We start from the raw sequence: 5,977 nt of genomic DNA, 5'->3' as shown, positions 1-5,977 counted from the left end.
TTTTAGTTAGTTTTTGTATATTTTATTAGTTTTTAGTTAAAATTCACTTTTCTGGACTTTACTATGAGTTTGTGTGTTTTTCTGTGATTTCAGGTATTTTCTGACTGAAATTGAGGGTCCTGAGCAAAAATCTGATCCAGAGACTGAAAAGGACTGCAGATGCTGCTGGATTCTGACCTCCCTGCACTCGAAGTGGATTTTCTGGAGCTATAAGCCCAATTGGCGCGCTCTCAACGGCATTGGAAAGTAGACACCCTGGGCTTTCCAGCAATATATAATAGTCCATACTTTGCCCAGATTTGATGGCCCAAACCGGCGCTCAAAGTCACCTACAGAAATTCCAGCGTTAAACGCCGGAACTGGAATAAATTTGGAGTTAAACGCCCAAACTGGCATGGAAGCTGGCGTTTAACTCCAGAAAAGGTCTCTACACGAATTCCTTCATTGCTCAGCCCAAGCACACACCAAGTGGGCCCGGAAGTGGATTTTTCTGTCATTTACTCATTTCTGTAAACCTTAGGACACTAGTTTACTACTTATAGGATCTTTTGACATTGTATCCGTACCCTATGACCTCATAACATTTTGTACACGTTTCTTTCCACAGTATGAGCCTCTAAACCCATGGTTGGGGGTGAGGAGCTCTGCTTGTCTTGATGGATTAATGCAATTACTACTGTTTCTTATTCAATCATGCTTGCTTCCATTCTAAGATAACACTGTTCTTAATCCGGATGAATGTGATGATCCGTGACAATCATCATCATTCTCAACTATGAACACGTGCCTGACAACCACCTCTGTTCTATCTTAGATTGAGTAGTTATCTCTTGGGTTCTTAATCGGAATCTTCGTGGTATAGGCAGGACTGATGGCAGCATTCAAGAGAATCCGGAAGGTCTAAACCTTGTCTGTGGTATTCTGGTAGGATTCAATGATTGAATGATTGTGACGTGCTTCAAACCTGTAACCTACTGGGCGTTAGTGACAGACGCAAAAGAGGGATTCTATTCGGTAGGGGAGGGAACCAAACCGGTGATTGGCAGTACTGTGACAGAGTGCGTGCATTAGCTTTCACTGCGAGGATGGGAGGTAGCCATTGACAACGGTGAAACCCTATACGAGCTTGCCATGGAAGGAGACTTGAGGTTTGATGAAGAAGACAGTAAGAAAGCAGGATTCGGAAGATGGAGCATCCAAACCTCAACCTATTCTCCATTACTGCAATACAAGTAACTTTCATGTTCTTTTGCTTTTCACAATCAATCTTGATAATTTCTGTTATCCTGACTAGATTTACAAGATAACCATAGCTTGCTTCAAGCCGACAATCTCCGTGGGATCGACCCTTGCTCACGCAAGGTATTACTTGGACGACCAGTGCACTTGGTGGTTAGTTGGCGGAGTTGCAAAAGTGTGATTGCAATTTCGTGCATCAAGTTTTTGGCGCCGTTGCCGGGGATTGTTCGAGTTTGGACAACTGACGGCTATCTTGTTGCTTAGATTAGGACTGTTTTCTTTTTGTTGGTTTAGAGTCTTTTAGTTGAGTCTAGTTCTATATTCTAAGTTTGGTGTCCATTGCATGCTGTTTTCTTTGATTTTCGATTTTCTTGTTCTTAGTCCCTTTTTGATTCACAAAAGTCTAAGTTTGGTGTCCTCTTTGTGTTTTTCCTTTAAAATTTCGAAAAAAATTGTGTTTGATTTTCTAAAATTTTAAGTTTGGTGTCTTTTTGTGTTTTTCTCTTTCCTCTTTTTAAGAATCAAATCTTTTTCATAAAAATTTTTCAATCATATCTTTTAATTGCTGTTTCAAAATCTTTTTTTACTAATTGATTCAGTTCTCCATTTGCCTTGATCTCTTTTCCTTTTGATTTTCGAAATTTCTATTTTATTTTCCTTTATTTTGTTTATTTATTTAATTTTTTCGGTTATTCAAAAATTAATAAAAAAAAAATAAGCAAAATTTATCTCTTTGCAATTATTATCATTTCCCTTTTGTCCATCATGGACTTAAGTGGAATTAATCAGTCCAAAAGGACTCTGGGGTCATATGCTAACCCCATTACAGCTGCATATGGGAGTAGCATCGTAACCTCCCATCAAAGCAAGCAGCTTTGAGCTAAATCCTCAACTCATTATCATAGTGCAGCAAAATTGCCAGTATTCCGGTCTTCCACAGGAAGAACCTACTGAGTTTCTGGCACAGTTCTTACAAATTGCTGACACAGTACATGATAAAGAGGTAGATCAGGATGTCTACAGACTACTACTGTTTCCATTTGCTGTAAAAGATCAAGCTAAAAGGTGGTTAAATAACCAACCTACAGCAAGCATAAAGACATGGAAACAGTTGTCAGACAAATTCTGAATCATTTTTACCCTCCAAAGAGGATGACACAGCTAAGGCTGGACATCCAAGGCTTTAAACAAGAGGATAATGAATCCCTTTATGATGCCTGGGAGAGGTATAGAGGTATGCTAAGAAAATGTCCCTCTGAAATGTTTTCAGAGTGGGTCCAGTTAGACATTTTCTACTATGGGCTTACAGAAAAAGCTCAGATGTCTTTAGACCACAGCTGGTGGATCTATACACATGAGGAAGACAATTGAAGAAGCTCAAGAGCTCATAGACACTGTTGCTAGAAACCAATACTTGTATTCTAGCAATGAGACGTCCCAAGGAGGAAGTCATGGCATTAGTCACTGATCCTAATCCTCAAGACAGATGAATGAGTAATCAACAACTGCTCCTGATGACAGAACAGTTAGCAGAATTTAAAGAGATGCTCCATGAAACTAAAGTTGCTAATAAAAGCATAGAACTACAGTTGAATCAAGCAAAACAGCAAATATCTAAACAGTTAACTGAGGAGTGTCAAGCAGTTCAATTGAGGAGTGGAAAGACCTTGAATAACACTGCTCAAAAGAGCAAAAAGCCAAACAAGGAACAATTGACAGAGGACAACCAAACCACTGTTCAAAATCCCTCTGAGGACAGTAAGAGCCCAGAGAGGAATATTGGCGTTCAAACGCCAGAAAGGGAAGGAAAGCTGGCGTTAAACGCCCATTCCTTGCCCAGTTCTGGCGTTCAAACGCCAGAAAAGGGGGAAAAGTTGGCGTTAAACGCCCATTTTCCACCCAATTCTGGCGTCCAAACGCCAAGGGAAAATCAGACACCTGAGAGTGCTGACAGTAATCCCTCTAACAAGGCTTCTTCAACCACTTCTGTAAGGAATAAACTGCAGCATCTAAGGTGAAGAATATCAAGCCAAGATGCCTTATCCTCAGAACTCCGCAAGGCGGAACAGGATAAGCAATTTGCCCGCTTTGCAGATTATTTAAGGACTCTTGAAATAAAGATTCCATTTGCAGAGGCACTTGAGCAAATACCTTCTTATGCTAAGTTCATGAAAGAGATCTTAAGTCATAAGAAGGACTGGAGAGAAACTGAAAAAGTGTTCACTGAAGAATGCAGTGCAGTCATTTTAAAAAGCTTACCAGAAAAGCTTCAAGATCCTGGAAGCTTTCTGATACCATGCACATTGGAAGGCAATTACACCAAGATAGCCTTATGTGATCTTGGAGCAAGTATCAATTTAATACCTGCATCCACTATCAGAAAGCTTGGGTTGATTGGAGAAGTCAAACCAACCAGGATATGCCTCCAACTTGCTGATGGTTCCATTAAACACCCATCAGGCATAATAGAGGACATGATTGTCAAGGTTGGGCATTGCCTTTCCAACTGACTTTGTGGTGCTGGAAATGGAGGAGCACAAAAGTGCAACTCTCATTCTAGGAAGACCTTCCTAGCAACTGGACGAACTCTCATTGATGTACAAAAGGGGGAAGTAACCTGAGAGTCAATGAGGATGAGTTCAAGTTGAATGCTGTAAAAGCTATGCAACATCCAGACACACCAGAGGACTGCATGGACACTGACATTATTGACTCTCTGGTAGAAGAGATCAATATGGCTGAAAGCCTAGAATCAGAGCTTGAAGACATCTTCAAAGATGCTCAAACTGATCAGGAAGAGCCGGAGGAGGCAAAGGAATTTTCGAAAATTCCTCATGAGGAGGATAAGCCTCCCAAGCCTGAACTCAAACCACTACCATCATCCCTGAAATATGCATTTCTGGGAGAGGGTGACACTTTTCCAGTGATTATAAGCTCTGCTTTAAATTCACAGGAAGAGGAAGCACTGATTAAAGTGCTGAGGACGCACAAGACAGCTCTTGGGTGGTCCATAAGTGATCTCAAGGGCATTAGCCCAGCTAGATGCATGCACAAGATCCTGTTGGAGGATAATGCCAAACCAGTGGTTCAACCACAGAGGAGGCTAAATCCTGCCATGAAGGAGGTGGTGCAGAAAGAGGTCACTAAATTACTGGAGGCTGGGATTATTTATCCTATTTCTGATAGCCCTGGGTGAGCCCTGTCCAAGTTGTTCCCAAAAAGGGAGGCATGACAGTGGTTCATAATGAAAAAAATGAACTGGTTCCTACAAGGACAGTCCAGGGGGCGCATGTGTATTGACTACAGAAGACTCAATACAGCCACCAGAAGGATCATTTTCCTTTACCATTCATAGACCAAATGCTAGAAAGACTAGCTGTCATGATACTATGCTTTTTGGATGGCTACTCAGGCTACAACCAAATTACAGTAGATCCTCAAGACCAAGAGAAAACAGCATTCACATGCCCTTCTGGCGTGTTTGCCTATAGGAGAATGCCTTTTGGTCTGTGCAATGCACCTGCAAACCTTTCAAAGGTGCATGCTCTCTATCTTCTCAGATATGGTAGAGAAATTTCTGGAAGTCTTCATGGATGACTTTTCAGTATATGGAGACTCATTTAGCTCCTGTCTTAACCACCTATCACTTGTCCTGAAAAGGTGCCAAGAGACTAACCTGGTTTTAAACTGGAGAAATGTCACTTTATGGTGACTGAAGGAATTGTCCTTGGGCACAAAATTTCAAGCAGGGGGAGAGGTGGATAAGGCAAAGGTAGAGGTAATTGAAAAATTACCACCACCTGCCAATGTTAAGGCAATCAGAAGCTTTCTGGGGCATGTAGGATTCTATAGAAGGTTTATCAAGGATTTTTCGAAAATTGCTAAACCTCTGAGTAACCTGTTAGCTGCTGACACACCATTGTGTTTGACACACAGTGTCTGCAGGCATTTGAGACCCTGAAAGCTAAACTGGTCACACCCAGTCATCTCTGACCAGATTGGGCATTACCATTTGAATTAATGTGTGATGCCAGTGATCATGCCATTGGTGCAGTGTTGGGACGAGGCATAACAAACTTCTGCATGTCATTTATTATGCTAGCCGTTTCTAAATGATGCACAGAAGAATTACACAACCACAGAAAAAGAATTACTTGCAGTGGTCTATGCCATTGACAAGTTTAGATCCTACTTAGTGGGATCAAGGTGATGTGTACACTGACCATGCTCTTAAATACTTACTCACAAAGCAGGATTCAAACCCCGGCTTATAAGATGGGTGTTGCTTCTGCAAGAGTTTGATATAGAAATAAGAGACAGAAAAGGGACAGAGAACCAAGTGGCGGATCATCTGTCCCGGATAGAACCAGTAGCTGGGGCGACCTGAGATCTCTGAGACTTTCCCAGATGAGCAACTCTTGCCATCCAGGAAGCTCCATGGTTTGCAGACATTGCAAATTATAAAGCTGTAAGGTTCATACCCAAGGAGTACAGCAGTGTGCAAAGAAAGAAATTAATTTCAGATGCCAAGTATTACCTTTGGGATGAACCATATCTCTTTAAGAGATGTGCTACGGAGTGATCCGCAGATGTATACCCAGAGAAGAAGCACAAGGATCCTATGGCACTGCCATGGATCACAGTATGGAGGACATTTTGGAAGTGAGCGAACAGCCACTAAAGTTCTCCAGTGCGGTTTCTACTGGCCTACTCTCTATAAAGATTCCCGAGAGTTTGT

This window comes from Arachis stenosperma, chromosome 4 (assembly GCF_014773155.1).
Source record: "Arachis stenosperma cultivar V10309 chromosome 4, arast.V10309.gnm1.PFL2, whole genome shotgun sequence".
In the NCBI taxonomy this organism is placed as follows: domain Eukaryota; kingdom Viridiplantae; phylum Streptophyta; class Magnoliopsida; order Fabales; family Fabaceae; genus Arachis; species Arachis stenosperma.
This window is presented reverse-complemented; position numbering follows the sequence as displayed.